An 18,800-nucleotide genomic window follows, 5' to 3' on the forward strand; every position below is an offset into this window, starting at 1 on the left:
AACATATTCCAATAATTTAAACTTTTTTTTAACCCTTTTACCTCCAAAAGAACGTACTGGTACGTTTCACAAAACGTTGCAAAAAACTGCTATTTAAATTTTTTTTTGCATATTTTTGATAACTTTTTGAGAAACTTCAGGCATTTTCCAAAAGAATGAGACCAACCTGACCTCTCTATGACAAAAATTAAGGCTGTTAGAGCAATTTAAAAAATATATATAGCAAAATGTGCTTGAAAAAAAAAACCCTGGGGGTTAAGGGATGGAAAGTTCCAAATAGCCTCGAGTAAAAGGGTTAAATAGTTGGAAAATCTCAGATCATGCAGTAAATATTTCACATTCTTAAGAGGAATCAAAATGAAAAACCAACATTTTTGCAAGCAAATAGAGAAATCAATTCTAAAATCTAATTCACGTAAAATTGTAATGAAATCTGCAGTTGAAGAAAATGAGATTCAAATAGTCATTCTGCTTTAAACCAATTAGTAACGGGTTATGACCAACTTTGCTGGTATTGCAAAAAAGAGAAAAATAACTAAAATTGCTTGCTAAGTAAAATATGCTTTGATTATGGTAATCTGCCCAAAATATAGGTAAAGCACTGCTCTTCTTTAAAAGTTAACACAAATCTTAATCACAGTCAAGTAAACCAAAACTTTAATAACAGTAACACATATGTGCAGACAAAAAAGGGTAAATATAAAAAAAAAAAACATGCATACATAACACACAATCCTTGTATTGTAATTGTACATGCCGTAAGTATTACTCTCTACAATTTTAATAAAAAAGAAAATGAGTTGATATATGACCACTTACCTCTTCTCATGCTTTTTGACGGAGAAGAACCTGACAATTTAGCTGGTGAAAGAGACGATGTTTTACTTTTCGACGGGGAGCTGGAAGAGAACTCTGCCGAGGAGGAAGGTGTGAGAGATGAAAGTCCTTGCGAGTCGGAGCCTCCGCAGTGATCTTCCCCGTCCGAGGAATCCGATGAATCCCCAGTGAAAGGAATTGACCTAATTTGACTAGCACGCAGAGAAGGAACAAAGGAAGGTACTGTTAGTTTTGATGTATAAAAGACCTTTTTCTAGAAACATTACATCTAGTTTAGTAGAAAAAATGTCGTGGATTGTATTGCTGAAAGTCCTACAATTTCTTATTTATGTGAGATTTCCAACAGGGACCCCACTAGTAGACGTGATAACAAACAGATATAATAGAGAAACCTGGATCGAGATAAGGAAGTGGGAGACGACTTTAAGAAAATATGAAAAAATTGAACAAGATGTACTGTAGTGTTTTTAGAAAAATAGTTTTGATGTTTATATTTCATCGCAACTTAATAGCAACAACCTAACTACACAAGTAGTTAAGTTGAGAACAATCTATGAAACTTTAATCACTATTTCAATCACATGACAATTTAACAAAACTGAAATATGAGATGCAAAGTCATACAGCCAATCCATGAACTGTATATCTTTAACTACTATATCAAACAGCAACAAATAGATTGTAAATCCATTTAAACCTGTCAAACTGGACGAGCTGACAGCAAAATAGGAAGATAATGTCACTGAGACACTGAACATGACTAGTTTAGAGGATCCTTATAGAGATAGGTCTTCAAAAGCATATTCATTAAATCAAGAAAGAGCACTTATGAAGAATAACTGACGATGAACGGGAAGTGAACGAGAGTGGTTTACAGCGTAAACTCCCCACCCCCTAAAAAAAATACTCTGAATTCTCAACAGATAGGATGAGAAAACATCACAGAAAAGAGAGTTCTATGTATAGTTTGCCTTGCAGGCATACTAGTGACTACAAGTAGGCCTATTACCTCCTTCCTTGTTTTTAACAAGAGCAACTCAGCTTATACAATTAAGAAATCCAAACTCCAAAATTGTGATTCTATTCCCTTTTGATATGACACACACCGGTGATTCGGCCACTTTACTTAGAGGTAGGACTTATATTGGGGGACAGGGCTGGCGGGCACATAACTGTAAATAGCTAGGTTTGCATCGTTAGGAAAAATACAAATTATCTACGAATTTGTCATTTGTTCCTTAACTGAATACAAACCACGCTATCTACATGGGGTGACTCAACCCTTAGGAAGGGAGGTAAGTCCCCTGCCATACTGGCTTCGGCTTGCCCGGGGTCCCCGAACCTGAGTTCATAAAGCAACTCCAGGATAGGGGACCCTGCACCTCGCAGGCAGTCAAGGACTGCTGCGGCCTATGTAAGCTGTGTGTGAAGGTGAGCAGTGACACGTCCTAGGAAGTTGACCTGGAATCCTTAATAAGGAAATATGATATTTTAATTATAAAATAAATTTTTGAATATACTTACCCGGTGAATATATAATAGCTGCAACTCTGTTGCTCGACAGACAAAAAATAGTAAAAACTCGCCAGCGATCGCTATACAGGTTGCGGGTGTGCCCACCAGCGCCAACTGTCGGCCAGATACCACTCTCTCGATGTAAACAAAGACTCAATTTCTTCTCATCCCACTGCGTCTCTATTGGGGAGGAAGGGAGGGTCGTTTAATTTATATATTCACCGGGTAAGTATATTCAAAAATTTATTTCATAATTAAAATATCATTTTTAAATATTTAACTTAGCCGGTGAATATATAATAGCTGATTCACACCCAGGGTGGTGGGTAGAGACCAGTTAAATATGTTTACATCGTATAAGCTAAGAGTTTTTTATTTCATTTTGACAGTTATCAATATAACAAAACCAAAATAAATAGGTACCTGGTAAGGAAGTCGACTTAGACGATTACTCTGCCTTGTAAGTACGTCTTCCTTACGGAGCCCCGCGATCCTCTTAGGATGCTGACAGACCCCCAGGAGCTGAAGTATCAAGGGCTGCAACCCATACAACAGGACCTCATCAAACCCCTAATCTGGGCGCTCTCAAGAAATGACTTTGACCACCCGCCAAATCAACCAGGATGCGAAAGGCTTCTTAGCCTTCCGGACAACCCATAAAAACATTAAAACATTTCAAGAGACAGATTAAAAGGATATGGAATTAGGGAATTGTAGTGGTTGAGCCCTCACCCACTACTGCACTCGCTGCTACGAATGGTCCCAGTGTGTAGCAGTTCTCGTAAAGAGACTGGACACCTTTTAAGTAACATGACGCGAACACTGACTTGCTTCTCCAATAGGTTGCGTCCATGATACTTTGCAGAGATATATTTTGCTTAAAGGCCACGGAAGTTGTTACAGCTCTAACCTCGTGCGTCTTAACCTTAAGCAAAGATCGGTCTTCCTCACTCAAGTGTGAATGAGCTTCTCGTATTAACAATCTGATAAAACATGACAAAGCATTCTTTGACATAGGCAAGGATGGTTTCTTAACCGAACACCATAACGCTTCAGATTGGCCTCGTAAAGGTTTAGTACGAGCTAAGTAGAACTTAAGAGCTCTAACAGGGCATAAGACTCTTTCTAGTTCATTGCCTACGATCTCCGATAAGCTGGGAATATCGAAAGATTTAGGCCAAGGACGAGAAGGTAGCTCATTTTTGGCTAGAAAACCAAGTTGCAGAGAACAAGTGGCCTTTTCTGAAGAAAATCCGATGTTCTTGCTGAAGGCATGAATCTCACTGACTCTTTTAGCTGAGGCTAAGCATACCAGGAAAAGAGTCTTAAGAGTGAGATCTTTCAGGGAGGCTGACTGTAAAGGCTCAAACCTGTCTGACATGAGGAATCTTAGGACCACGTTTAAATTCCACCCAGGAGTAGCCAAACGACGCTCCTTAGTGGTCTCGAAAGACTTAAGGAGGTCTTGCAGATCTTTATTGTTGGAAAGATCTAAGCCTCTATGCCGGAAGACCGATGCCAACATGCTTCTGTAACCCTTGAAAGTGGGAGCTGAAAAGGGATCGTCCTTTTCTCAGGTATAAGAGAAAATCAGCTATTTGGGCTACAGAGGCACTGGTCGAGGATACAGAAACTGACTTGCACCAGTCTCGGAAGACTTCCCACTTCGATTGGTAGACTCTAATGGTAGAAGCTCTCCTTGCTCTAGCAATCGCACTGGCTGCCTCCTTCGAAAAGCCTCTAGCTCTCGAGAGTCTTTCGATAGTCTGAAGGCAGTCAGACGAAGAGCGTGGAGGCTTTGGTGTACCTTCTTTACGTGTGGCTGACGTAGAAGGTCTACTCTTAGAGGAAGACTTCTGGGAACGTCTACTAACCATCGAAGTACCTCGGTGAACCATTCTCTCGCGGGCCAGAGGGGAGCAACTAACGTCAACCTTGTCCCTTCGTGAGAGGCGAACTTCTGCAGTACCTTGTTGACAATCTTGAATGGTGGGAATGCGTAAAGATCCAGATGTGACCAATCTAGGAGGAAGGCATCAATATGTATTGCTGCTGGGTCCGGGACTGGAGAGCAATAGATTGGAAGCCTCTTGGTCAGCGAGGTTGCAAAGAGATCTATGGTGGGTTGACCCCAAGTCGACCAAAGTCTCTTGCACACATCCTTGTGGAGGGTCCATTCGATTGGAATTACTTGACCTTTCCGACTGAGACAATCTGCTAGGACGTTCAAGTCGCCCTGGATGAACCTCGTTACTAGGGAGATGCCTCGATCTTTTGACAAGATGAGCAGGTCCCTTGCGACCTCGTACAAAGTCAGTGAGTGGGTACCTCCCTGTTTGTAAATGTACGCCAAGGCCGTGGTGTTGTCCGAGTTTACCTCCACCACCTTGCCTCGAAGGAGATTCTCGAAGCTTATCAAGGCCAGATGAACCGCCAAAAGCTCCTTGCTGTTGATATGCATGCTCCTCTGACTCGAGTTCCACAGACCTGAGCATTCCCGACCGTCCAGCGTCGCGCCCCAGCCCAAGTCCGATGCGTCCGAGAAGAGAACGTGGTTGGGTATCTGAACTGCCAGGGGAAGACCCTCTCGTAGGCTGATATTGTCTTCCCACCAAGTCAGACAAGACTTTATCTTTTCGGAAATCGGGATCGAGACCGCCTGTAGCGTCTTGTCCTTTTTCCAGTGAAAAGCCAGATGGAATTGAAGAGGACGGAGGTGTAGCCTTCCTAGCGAGACAAATTGCTCCAGGGATGATAGCGTCCCTACCAGACTCATCCACAGCCTGACTGAGCAGCGTTCTTTCTTCAGCATCTTCTGGATGGAGAGCAGGGCTTAATCTATTCTGGGGGCCGACGGAAAAGCCCGAAAAACTTGACTGTGAATCTCCATCCCTAAATACAGAATAGTTTGGGATGGGACCAGCTGTGACTTTTCCAAATTGACTAGGAGTCCCAATTCCTTGGCCAGATCTAGAGTCCAATTGAGATCCTTCAGACAGCGATGACTGGAAGAGGCTCTGAGAAGCCAGTCGTCCAAGTACAGGGAGGCTCTGATCTCCGATAGCTCGAAACTGGTACCCCACATTCCTGTGAACAAACCTCAGAAACGGTTGGGAATCCGGGTGTATAGGAATGTGGAAGGATGCCTCCTGAAGGTCGAGAGAGACCATCCAGTCGCCTTCCATAAATGCTGTCAAGACAGCCTGGTAGACTTCATCGTGAAGTTTGTCTTGACAATGAACACATTGAGCGCACTTGCCTCTTACGTACTCCTGCAGTGAACATGGCTGCCAAATCATGGAGCCATCCCTGAGGGACTTGTCCCTGCAGAGAACGTGGCTGTCAGATCATAGGAGCCATCCCTGAAAGCCTTGTTTATGCATGACATAATTGTACAGCAAAACTTCAAAGGCTCGAAAACAGCTGTGAAGTAGACCTGTAAAATCTTGGAGCGTCTCCTGGCCAGGCGCCAGGGAGAGTCTACGAGATTTGAGAAGTCTATCTGGGCAGAGGCAGGAACTCCCAAGCCGAGAACTTCTCTCGTGTCATATCAGACTCTCGCTCTATAAGCCAGTTTAAAAGAAGGGAAAGCAAAGGCTGTATCCCCCAAACTCCTCCTGGTGATAAACCAGTCACCTAGCAAACGTAAAGCTCTCTAGGAGAGCGAGAGAGCACTAGCTTATAAACAACGGCTTCGAAGTAGCTAGGCCTAGTGTAAGCTCTGACGTTTAGGCGAACGAGGAGCAGCAGTTACAAAAAGATCCGGACAAAGATCCTTAAAAATCAGCATGATTTAATTAAAGTCCATAGAGGGCTAAGCAGCTTTAGGCTCCTCTCCGTCTGACAGAGTCCTCAAGGGAATATCAGTAGGAGGGGGAACAGCAACTTCCTCATCTAAAGGAACCTTGTCCGATAATAGCTGAGTCTCAAGCAAGGGAGAGACCTACCATGGTGGCAATGCTTTACAAGCAGAGTCCACACGCACTGGTGTATTAGTAGCGGACCAGGACGCAACGTCATGTAACTGCTTGACAGTCTGTGAACTGTCAACAACAACAGGTGCGAGAGACCAGGACGCAACGTCATGTAACTGCTTGACAGTCTGTGAACTGTCAACAACAACAGGTGCGTGAGGACGCACAGCGTCCACTCGAGACTGCTTTGACTGCCTAGACTGAGCAGTCAAAACAACTCTAGAATGCGGAGGTTGATGCACAGCGTCAAAACAAGTCAACTCCGATTGTTAGCGAACGTCCTGAACGTCAACAGGAGCATCAGCAAGTGGCCTAACGTCCAAATGTGGCTGAAAATCCACACGAGACCGCATCGAGTGTGGTTCTAAACAACCTGACTGACGTGACTTAGCTACGCCAACGTCAACAGGACGCACAAAGGAACGTTAGGTTGGCTGAAAGCCAGGATCTCGATGAGATAAACGGCTAGGCTCCACGGACTAATCGGCAGAATAGTCTTCCATAAGGGAGGCAAGCTTATTCTGCATGTCTTGCCGTACAACCCACTTAGGATCAACGGAAATGGTTGCGGTAAGAGACGAGGGTAACGTCTGTGACCGCAACACTTTGCCAACAAAAAAGACTCTCGGAGTCTGTGTTACGCTTTTGTTAGGCGGCGAGCAGTTTTCCGATGACTGCATAGGGTCAGAGCTGTCATAATGGCTGCAACCAGGACGCTGGACCTGTCCTGAAAGGACTGACTTTCGCTTAAGGGCCTCGAAACCTTGTTTCAGGTTTCTTATGCGAAAAGCCTTCGGATGACGAGGAGAAAATTGTCTCTCTCGCCTTATGGTAGGGGAGATCTTGGTAAGATACACCCGATACCATAGAGGGAAACGTCTGTTCGCTGATCAAGGCCTCTCGAACCCATAAGTCGTACGACATTACTTCTCCCCTGGGCTTGGGAGCTTGCAAAAGGTCCCGGACTAGGTGAACGACAGGCACGAACAGACGAACACTCGGACGCAACACTGTAACACTTTGCGCAATATCACTTTATCACTACGATTTTCTGTTTTGCACTTATTTCACTGAAATCGAAACTTTTACTGATTTCTACCTGAAGCACGCAATTCTACCCTCATCAAAAGGTAGTAAATGCGAAATCAGTCGTATAATGCAAGCACATTAATACCAGCAAAAAAACAGTAAACATCTTTTAAGATAAAAAAAATTCAGTGGTTGGGGAAGAGAAGAAACACTAGTTCATTCAAAACTACGTTTTCAATCTCTCACCGTACATTGCCTGGAGACGAGAATAAAACTAAAAACGTTTTATCCTTTCTCCCCGTACAGAGACTAGGGACGAGAGTAACTCGAGAACAACGTTACCCGCTTGAACGGAACGTTTTCTCTCCTCTCTCTCCCTCCGTCTCTATCTCTCTCTCTCTTTCTCTCTTGATTTCGCACCTAAGAGAAGAGCCCAATTACATTTCGTCAAAAAAAACATGTTATTTGACCAAAGGAAAAAACTGAAAGGTTTTTCAATTAAAAAGTTCCTTTAAAATAGAATTTAAAACATTTAAGCTTTGAAAGAAGAATGAACAAAACGTCAGAATCGATTTACTCTTTCTGCAAAGTGAAACCGTGATACTCTCTCTCTCTATCGTAACGATAGAGCGCAAACTGCGTAGCATAAATAAACTAAACGTTAGTTCATCTTTGAAAACAGTACGAAGACTATTCAAAGAAATTCTTTCATAAAATATTTATGAAAAATATTCATTTAAAAAGTTTTAAAACATTAGCTCTTTAAAAGCTATTTACGATTGAAAGGGCTCAACGTTGTTTAACTTCGGTTTCCAAGTTAGGACCGCCTACTCTCAGGAAAGGTCGCATATAAACAAAACATTAAAATTTATTTTTTATGTTTATTATAAATGGAAAGTTAATCGAAGAGGCCTAATAAAGGCGGTGAGATATAAAATATATAGAGGAAAATCTATAATTAATTTTTAACGTGATAAGATAATTACTAAAAGCCTAAACACACTTCCGTCTAAGGGAAGGGTCGGCCATTTAAAAGTCAAAGAAAGTCCATACTCTCTTTGTCACCAAAAATTAAATCTATCCAAAACGAGTTCAAGATTTAAGATGAAGATAAAACACCTGCACTGCGAAAGCTCAAACCAAAATGAAGTACTTCACCAAATATGTTGAGAAAACTCCAGGTTCTACAGCGAGTAAAAGTACGTCTTGTCGACACGTCGACAGAGAAGAAATTGAGTCTTTGTTTACATCGAGAGAGTGGTATCTGGCCGACAGTTGGCGCTGGTGGGCACACCCGCAACCTGTATAGCGATCGCTGGCGAGTTTTTACTATTTTTTGTCTGTCGAGCAACAGAGTTGCAGCTATTATATATTCACCGGCTAAGTTAAATATTTAAAACTAGGCTAGGACAACCCAATACCACCTCGTCAGGGTATGGGGACATGACGGTATTATAAGCTAATACTAGGAACACAAGGAAGCATGGCTTACCTGCAGAGGTTCGAGGTTAGCTGTGCAAAGAACCAGGATGCTGTTTTTCTCCAAGGGAGGAGAGGATGAAGAAAAGAAAAGGGCCAGACAGATCTTTTCATTCACACAGACTAAAACCGGGTAACAATGCCCTCAACCCACTGCTACTTGTCCAATTAGGAGCCTGAGGTTAGACCAGCTGTTGTGCAGCCACCACAGGGCCGATAGAAAACGTATCGAGCCTCCTGTGGGTCACGTCTTGCAGGTAGTGGCCCGTGAAGGTAGTCTGACGCTTCCAGACCCCGCCTTGCAGGACCTGCGTCACGGAAAAGTTCTTCTTGAAGGCCAGGGACGCAGCTACGCCCCTGACATCATGCGCCCTAGGGCGTCGTGACGGGGGAGGGTCAGAACTCAAGGCCAGGTGGATAACCTTACGGATCCAGGCCGAGATGGTGTTCTTGGTGACCCTCTTCTTCGTTGGCCTGGTGCTAACAAACAAGGCTCGCACCTGGGGCCGGACTGCAGCTGTTCTCTTCAGATTCAACCTCAGACTCCTAACTGGGCACAGTAGGAGATGATCTGGGTCATTTGTTACGGAACGAAGACTCGAGACCTGGAAGGAGTCGAACCTAGGGTCCTGTACTCCCGGGTTCTGAGTCTTGGTAACAAACTCAGGGACAAAGCTGAACGTCACCTCCCCCCATCCCCTTGAATGGGCGATGTCGTATGAGAGACCATGTAGTTCGCCAACTCGCTTGGCCGAGGCCAAAGCTAGCAGGAATACCGTCTTCCAGGTAAGGAGGCGGTCCGAAGCCTGGCGTAATGGTTCGTAGGGAGGCCTCTTAAGAGACCTGAGGACTCGAACCACGTTTCAAGGAGAAGGTCTCACTTCCGACTGAGGGCAGGTAAGTTCATAACTTCGTATGAGCAGGGACAGTTCCAGTGAGGAGGAAATGTCCATTCCTTTGAGCCTGAAGGCAAGACTTAAGGCTGAGCGATAGCCTATCACTGCCGAGACTGAAAGGCGCATTTCTTCCCGCAGATACACAAGGAACTCCGCTATTGCTGGTAGAGTGGCATCGAGGGGAGAGATACCCCTTTCACGGCACCAACCACAGAAAACTCGTCACTACGCCTGGTAGACTCCTGCGGATGACCAGCACAGGTGACCAGACATCCTTTCCGCAACTTGTTGCGAAAATCCTCTCTCTTTGAGGAGATGCTGGATAGTCTCCAGGCGTGAAGTCGAAGCGAAGCTACGGCTTTGTGGAAGATGTTGGAGTGTGGTTGTTTGAGTAGCTCGTGACGTGGAGGGAGTTCCCTCGGGATCTCCGTGAGGAGCAGCAGAAGGTCCGGAAACCACTCCGCGTGATGCCACAGCGGAGCTATCAAAGTCATCGAGAGATTGACCGATGTTCTGGTCTTGTTGAGGACCCTCCTCATCAGACAGAACAGGGGAAAGGCATACACGTCGACGTTGTCCCACCGTTGTTGGAAGGCATCCTGCCAGAGAGCCTTGGGGTCCGGGACTGGGGAGCAGTACAGCGGAAGCTTGGTGTTCAATGCCGTAGCGAACAGATCCACAGTCGGAGAACCCCACAAAGTCAGGACTTTGTTGGCTATCAGAGGATCCAAAGACCACTCGGTACTCACTATCTGCGTCGCTCGGCTCAGACTGTCGGCGAGCACATTCCTCTTGCCTGGAATGAAGCGAGCTGTAAGTGATATCGAGTGAGCCTCGGACCATCTCAGGATCTCTACTGCAAGATGGGACAGCAGTTCCGAAAAGGTACCTCCCTGCTTGTTGATGTAAGCCACCACCGTGGTGTTGTCGCTCATCACCACTACGGAGTGACCCGCCAGGACTTGGTGGAACTTTTGAAGGCCCAGAAAGACGGCCTTCATCTCCAGCAGGTTTATGTGAAGGTACTTTTCTGATTTTGACCACAGGCCGGAGGCCCTGTGGTTCAGCACGTGGGCCTTGTTTGATGCATCCGAAATAACATCAAATCTGGGGGGGAGACGAGAAGATCCACTCCCTTTCGTAGATTCTCGTCTGCCACCCACCACTCCAGGTCCGACCGTTCCGCCAATCCCATAGGGATCAAGATGTCCGGAGAGTCGAGACCTTGACTCCACCGGAACTTCAGTCGCCACTGAAGGGATCTCATCCTGAGGTGACTGCTGGGAACGAGGCGGGTTAGAGAGGAAAGGTGGCCGAGGAGACAAAGCCACGATTGGGCTGGGAGTTCTTCTCGAGTGAGGAAAGGTCTCGCGACCTTCCTCAGCCTTGAAATCCTTTTGTCTGATGGGAAGGCTTTGTGGAGATTGGTGTCTATGATCATACCTAGATAAACCAGTCTCTGAGAGGGCTGCAGAGAAGACTTTTCGAGGTTCACCACGATCAGCAGATCCCGGCAAACCTCGAGGAGCTTGTCTCGGTGGTGGAGAAGGGATACCTCCGAGTCTGCCAGGACCAGCCAGTCGTCCAGGTAACGAAGGAGACGGATGCCGGTCCTGTGTGCCCACGAAGAGATGATGGTGAAGACTCTGGTGAACACCTGAGGTGCTGTGGAGAAACCAAAACACAACACCTTGGACTGGTAGATCTTGTGATCTAGGCAAAATCTTAGGTACTTCCTTGAAGATGGACGGATCGGGATCTGGAAGTACGCGGCCTTCAGATCCAGAGTGCACATGAAATCCCGCGGTCTCACTGCAAGCCTGACCGTGTCAGCTGTCTCCATGCTGAACGGCGTCTGTTTGACAAACCCGTTCAGTGTCGAGAGATCGATGACTGGTCTCCAGCCTCCAGACGCCTTTTTCACAAGAAAGAGTCGACTGTAGAAGCCTGGGGACCCGTCCACGACCTCCTGGAGCGCGTTCTTCTCCAACATGGTCTGGACTTCAGCCCGAAGGGCCTGCCCTTTTGCCGACCCCATGGCAAGAGAGCTCAACGACACTGGATCCACTGTCAGGGGAGGTAGAAATGCCGTGAACGGGACGCGATACCCTTGAGAGATCACAGAGATCTTCCAGGCATCCGCCCCAAGTTGCTGCCACCTTGCTGCGCAACTCTGAAGGCATCCCCCCACTGGTGGACAAGCAGGGGGATTGCCACCCCTAGCGTTTCCGGCCTCGGCCGGTACCTCTAGGGTTCTTGCTCCCCTTGGAGGACTTCTTGCCCCTTCTGCCCCTGGCAGGAAAGGGCTTAGACACCTTGGGCTTCGCTGTAACGGTTGTCTTCTTCATGTCCTTGGCAGGGCGGGGCTGCTGTACTGCCGGGGTCTTGTAGGGCCTTGATTTCAGGGCTCTATGGATGAGGGAATCCTGATTGGACTGCCTCCACCTTTCGGCAGTACGCTCCACGTCCTTAAGCTTGAACAGACTCTTGCTGAGGACAGAAGAGTGTCTGAGCCTACTAGCCTCGGCGCTGGGGACCTTCTGATGAAACCTCTCAGCCACTGCGTACCCGACACTTGAGGATCGTGTTGGCCCACAAGCTGGTAACTTGGTGGGACAGGAACTCGATGGTCCAAGTGCCCGAGAGGAGGAAGGTCTCCAGCGCTTTTCTGGTGCTTTCCTTGGACAGAACCTCGGACCGCACCAGAATGCCCAGAGAACCCAGCCAGATGTCTAGCCATGAAGCGGCCTGCATGGCGCACTTAATGACCTTCTCCTGACTCTGGATCTCAGTGGCCGAGAAGGACACGTGCCGGTTGGAGTCTCTCTCAAGAGAGACTCCACCTGTGAGGGCTTCCACGGAGTGGTGCAGGGGAAGACTCAGAGAAGGCTCCTCAAGGATCTCAAAATACCTCCTCTGACGGACTCGAGGAGGAGGGAGGAGCTTATACCCGGCACTCGACCTGCTTGAGGAGGCAAGCTCCGCGAGTTGTCCCTCGATCCTCTCTCTGGCACTCTTCATCCCCTGAGACCAGGGCAAAGCTGCACTGGCCCTGGAGGGCTTATGAGTGCCAAAGATACGATCCAGGACTGTGTCCTGCCCATCACAAGGAGGGACCTCAGGATCTGGGATCCCGTTTAGACTCCTCATGAGGGAGAGAACTTGCCAAAATGCATGTTCCGATTCCTGGCGTTCGCCTCCCGATGGCCTTGCAGCGAAGTCTCCTGACCCCAAGGGCTCTTCCTGGGGGGACAAGTGGGTATCCTCGACCACCCTAGGCTGCTCCTGTCTGATCCTGGCCGACGATTTAGGAATAGTCTTAGAGTCCTTAGATTCCCTCCTAGTCGGGATACAGGACTCCAAAAGCGAAGGTGGTAGGTCCTTCTCCACCTCAAGACGAGGAGACCTCTCGGGAGGGGGATGAACTTCTTCCATTGGTGTGATGGGAAAGACATCCTCTCCGACCGACTCCCCTGAGGAGGGGTATTCTTCCTCGGCGGGGGAGGGTGAGAAGGTCTGAGGAGGAGTAGGAACCTTGCCTAAGGATCTGCGAGGAGATAGCCTAGGTCTCGGAGGAAGATCCACGGGAGAGACTCCTCTCTTCCTCTTCAGGGGGGAGGAAACTGCCACTGGTTTGCAACCCGAGTCAGAGGCGGCTGGCTTAATAGTCCGCACAAGAGCTCTGAGGAGGGTATCAAACCACGGCTGTTGACTGACAGTGGCGCTGGCAGACACTCCCTCTGGAGGGAAGGGGACTGATGGATCCCTAGGAGGAGTTAACAAACAAGGGTTCGCCTTCTGGGCGGAAAAAGAAGAATCCCTAGACCTATCCGGGGAGCAGCCCCCTTCCGGCGAGCGTGCTGGTCTGCGCTTACGGAGGGGGGAGCGCGACAAGGAAGAATCCGCCTGTTGGCGGTCGCGCTGGAGCTCGTGAACCGGGCTCGGCACAGGGTCGCGCGTGTTAGAGTAACGCGAAGCTGGGAGATCGCGAGCACGAACCAAATAGCGCACGCGCACACCCGCGTGGGCGGGCAATGCTGGAAAATCGCGCGCACGCGCATCCGCGTGGGCGGGGGCGGGCGCAAAGCGATGACGCGGTCATGCCTTGGAGAGCGGGCCGGAATAAGGCCGCGAGAGGGCGTTGGTGAAGATGTCGGTGTACGACGATCAGGAACTGCCCGAATGCGCGGGCGCGCAGAGACCTGGTGAGACCCGGAATGGCGCGATATGACAGGGGCGCCTGTGCGCGTGTCTGGGAGAAATCGCCGCGAAGGCGATAGAACAATAGCAGAATCCCAAGAGACCTATGGGCGACGGTCGGGAGGGATCGCTCTATTCGCCTGCGAGGTCGTTAACCGCGCTGGCGATTGTTGGCGCTCATAGCCCATATCCGGAACAGGCTGTTTCAGAGGCCGTGGGTTGCGAACGGCATGAGGAACGCCCCCAGTTGCCTTGAACACAGGCACAGGGCACGTAGCTGGAACTGGGCGCGACAGATGAGCGTCGCACGCGATATTGTCGACAGCAGACTCGCACGATTCCAGAGGAGGCAGTGAGCGCCTGTGCGCTAACTTAGCCATCTCCGGAGCCACGTGTTGAGTCAGTGCGCCACGCGATCGCGTTGGGGAACGCGCGGGAGCTGAAACAATAACTGCGCGTGAATGCGCATCGCAAACCTCCTTTACAGCGCGCGATGGAGAGCTCGTGAGCGCTGAGGATGGAATCGCTCGTGAACGCGCGACGCGATCTTCCCCCGTAGGACGCGACGATTCCGCAGGAACCTGTGGGCGCCTATGCGCCGACTCTGGAACCTTTTGGACCACGCATGAAGTGACAGGAACCGGGGGCGATCGCGCGTCGCGCTTTCCCCCTATAGAGCGCGACGAGTCCACAGGAACCTGTGGGCGCCTGTGCGCCAACTCCGAAACTTGTTGGACCACGCGCGGAGATACAGGAACAGGGGGTGAACGCGCACTGCGTTTTTCCCCCATAGGACGCGGCGAGTCCGTAGAAACCCGTGGGCGCCCGTGCGCCGACTCAGGTACCTTTGGAATCGCGCGCGATGTAACAGGAACTGGGGGGCGCGGCAGCGTTGGTAAAGGTGGGCGCGTGGGCTCCTTTGAGCGCTTGCGCGCTGCATCAGGAACAGTTGTCGATGGGCGTGGGCGCGCAGGGGAACCCTGGCGCGTAACAGGATCAGAGGCGCTAACGCCTACAGGTGAGCGCCGAAGCGCTTTGTCAGCAACATCAGGAACAACAGCAACGGGCGCAGGCAGAGCCTTACGCTTAGAGACGAGAGGCGCAGTTTTGCGGTCAAGTCCCTGAGACCCCGAAGGGTCTGGAGACTGCGTAGTGGCAGACTCAGGGGGTGCGTAAAGCACATCAGCAGCCTTCGATGTAGATGGTTGAGGAGACCCTTATCCCGAAGGACGACCATCCTCCAAAGGGGAACGCGAACGATCCCTGGAGAGATCTAGGGTGGTAGCTGTCAGGACAGGAGAGCGGCGAGTCGTCTGCTCCGCAGAGGATTGTGGGGACGACGAGCCGAAGAGGCGCCTCTTAACCCCTTTAAAGGGAGAAGGAAGGCCTCTACGGCGAAGGGGAGGGCGAGCCTTCCACTTTATACGCCCACGAGGGGCCGTGGGATCAGCAAGCTGACCATCATAGGGCCTCCGAAGAGGCGTCTCTACCAGAGAACTCTCTCGAGAGGGAATCTCAGTGGAAGGAGAGACCGTAGGACTCAGCTCCTCCCTCGAAGTGTGTTCGGAGGGAGAGACAGAGCCTTCAGCTACCTCAGCCACAGGAACAGGTGTTTGGACAGATCCATGGGATGTTTCCGAAACAACTACGTCAACCACAGACAGAGGATCTATTTCCGCTGTAGTTGACGATTGTTCGGCGGCCGCACCCCGTTTGACCATGTCAAACAGGGCTTCCTTGGAGGGCAAACCCTGTAGCCCCAAGGAAGCCCAAAGCTGAAAAAGATCCTTGTTAGACATAACTACCTCCTCCGAGGGGGGAGGGGCAGCCGCCTCGCTATGGTAGGCAGAGGCCTCTCCCTTAACACGGGATCGGTCAACAATATCACCATTACGGTCTACGCTACCGTTCGCCGGCCTCTCGGAAGGGGCCACCCGAGCGGGAGCTTCGGAGGAGGAATGGGCAGCGGGAGAAGACGACCTAGGATTTTCTCTCTCCCGAGAACTTTCGGAAGGAGAACGATCCCGTTTAGCCTTCTTCTTACGTCGCCGGGCAAACCTCTCCCACTGGGAGGTAGACCACTCCCTACATTCAATACACAAATTAGCACTATCACACCGTTGGCCCCTACACTGCGGGCATAAGGAGTGCGGATCCGTCTCCACGGCCGACATAAAGGTTCCACAAGGGCGGCCAGGAAGACCAGGGCAAGTGCGCATGATGATAATAGAGGCCAACTTCACACAAACACTGCAAGAAAAAGCAAACAAAAATTATGGCAGTCAAAAGAGAGGAGAGCGCTGACAGGTCTGTCGTCTCTCCGAGCCAAAAGTAAAGTGGCCGAATCACCGGTGTGTGTGAGGGTGGAGGGGTAGCAAGCTTACCCCCCCCCCCCCCCCCCCCCCCCCCGCTAACTTGCGGTGGGGTAGGAAACCCTCGTTAAAACTTTATGGCTCGTCATTGGCTGCGCCGAAGTAATTACCCCATGTAAATAGCGTGGTTTGTATTCAGTTAAGGAACAAATGATAGTTTAAGCTGAACCAACAACAAAATCTTAAGACTTCCTAAATAAGTCATAAATTGAAGATTGTGACAAATTTTTGTGTAAGAGAAAGAGAACGGGAGAGAGACTTGCCCCTTTGACAGCAGCATAAACAGGCACATGTATTTCAGGGTAACTCCCCAGGCCAGAAGTCCTCACTCGACTTCAAGAATCTGCTGTAGCTGTTACAACTGCACCTTCTTGTGCAACCTAGAATTCAATATAAAATTTTCAGTTGTTTGATATAAAAAATAAATTCTAATCAGACAGGTTTTAACAAATGTAATACTGTACGAGTACAGAAAGTTATCAACTTACAAACACTTTGAGATACAAACACAAATCCAAATGAAAATAACAAAGATAAGATAGAGAAATACTATAGTAAAACAATATCATATCATCTAATACAGTGAGCAAAATGATATTTGTAATATATTTATTTCATATGAAACCTGACTATTTATTGAGTTTTGTTGCTGGAAATCATAGGCACGGGATTCAGGTTAGGCCTACCCTAGGGCAAAATTTCACAAAATTTGACTTACAAACAGCTTCTTGGAACCTGTTGTTAAGTTTGTGAGCTGACGACCTGCTGTATAGCATTTTTCTAGTCAATAAATACCTATAATCCATTTCTTTTAGCGAGGCAGATTTGCACCGACTCGCCGCGGTGCCCTTTTTGCTCGGAAAAGTTTCCTGATCGCTGATTGGTTGGACAAGACAATTAGCGATCAGGAAACTTTTCCGAGCTAAAAGGGGACCGCTGCGAGTCGGTGCAAATCTGTCTCGCTAAAAGAAATGGACAACAGTTAACATTTAAAGAATTTCACCAATAGGAAAAATAAATTTTATGTACAATGATGACAAAAGAAATTGAAGAATGAGCAATCCTCGTAATACCTGGTATATTCTGGACTCCCAAGAAGGGAATCTATGAAGTGGCGGTGTTGGGGGCTTTTCTCCATTAGTCTCCTCTCCACCATGCCAGTGGGTATTATCACGACTTGGTGTGTAAATCTCACTGTAATCGTGGCCTTCATCCTTGGCCTGCGTCCTATGACCATCATCACTCAGATGACTGTCACCAGACTGCACCAACTGACTAGAGTCCGTACTTTCGGTGTTGTCATACCCATCTACTGTAGTTCCAAGTCTAAACTATCGGCACTCTTTGTGACTGAGGTAGGAACGCTACCACCTTTTTTCAAGTGTTTAGTTCGAGGCTGTGGCACGGGTTTCCGTGGGCTTTCGCCACGGCTACCAGCTCGATATCCAGTGCGTGGCAAACTACCCGTGCTCTGCGTCAAGCTATTAAGCATAGCCTCAAGAGGACTTTTAGGACTTAAACATAAGGGCGTTTCTAGGTCAACTGGAATCTCTAGTTTTTCTCTTTTCAACACCTGTCCTTGGAATTCCATTATGTCGGGATTTAAAACGAATTTCACCATAATTGGCATCAGTATCACTTGAACTTGCTCTCCGAAGACTGGCTGGAGACCTTCAGATACATAAATAAAAATTTGAGTCATAATATCTAAATAATGAATAATGTATTTAGCATGACTTTTATTAAAACAAGCTTACTTATTACCAAATATGACCAGAAATTTTTTTATACTAGTTTCATTATCAAAAACCTTAGTCAAAGATTTGCTTGGAATGGGTAAAACAGTTGAAATTATCGCCTTACCTGGATTTGGAACGCCTGTCTCTTCCCAAGGTAGCAGGACGAGATGGAATATAGTCATTTTCATTGTGACCATCCGGGAGACTTTCGTCGCTGTCTGGCCGATCACCTTCATAACTACCACGGGAAGAGTCCTGTAATAGTAATAAAGAAAATAAGAAAGCCATTTCACTATAGCATACTGTACTGTACTGCAAATTACAATGAATTAAAACATAAGGGAAGGAGGTTTTAATAGGTGAAAATGGAGTCAGAATAACAATTTTAAGGCATCCATTATAATTAACGCATCAATCATTGTAAATGACTTTAGTTAAACTACTGGTAAACGGTACACTAATTTGAAAAGAAAAATATCCTTGAACAAAATTTCTATCTCAAGGACAAATAAAATATCCAAGACATAGAAATTCATCGTACAGTATATAACAAAATCGCTTGGGGGTATATTTCCATAACTGAACATATTTCGTAGGTATTGGTAACACCCTATCTACAATTAATATTTTTGGGCTCAGCCATGTCGACCTGATGGAAGGTTCCTTTAGGCAGCTTTCTAAGGGATATTTGGCTACAGTGGTACTCCCAGAAAGTGTAATTTTTTCTAAAAGAAAAAGTAGTTTTTTTCCAGTTACATT

The 18,800-nt window shown here is 47.9% G+C and overlaps 1 pseudogene; it reads right to left on the reverse strand.

Moving 5' to 3' along the window:
* The window catches only part of LOC137632060 (uncharacterized protein CG43867-like), a 116,417-nt pseudogene extending 98,088 nt beyond the window's left edge, over positions 1-18,329 (reverse strand).
* Positions 18,330-18,800: the final 471 nt, after the last annotated feature.

Source organism: Palaemon carinicauda, chromosome 3, assembly GCF_036898095.1.
Source record: "Palaemon carinicauda isolate YSFRI2023 chromosome 3, ASM3689809v2, whole genome shotgun sequence".
NCBI lineage: Eukaryota > Metazoa > Arthropoda > Malacostraca > Decapoda > Palaemonidae > Palaemon > Palaemon carinicauda.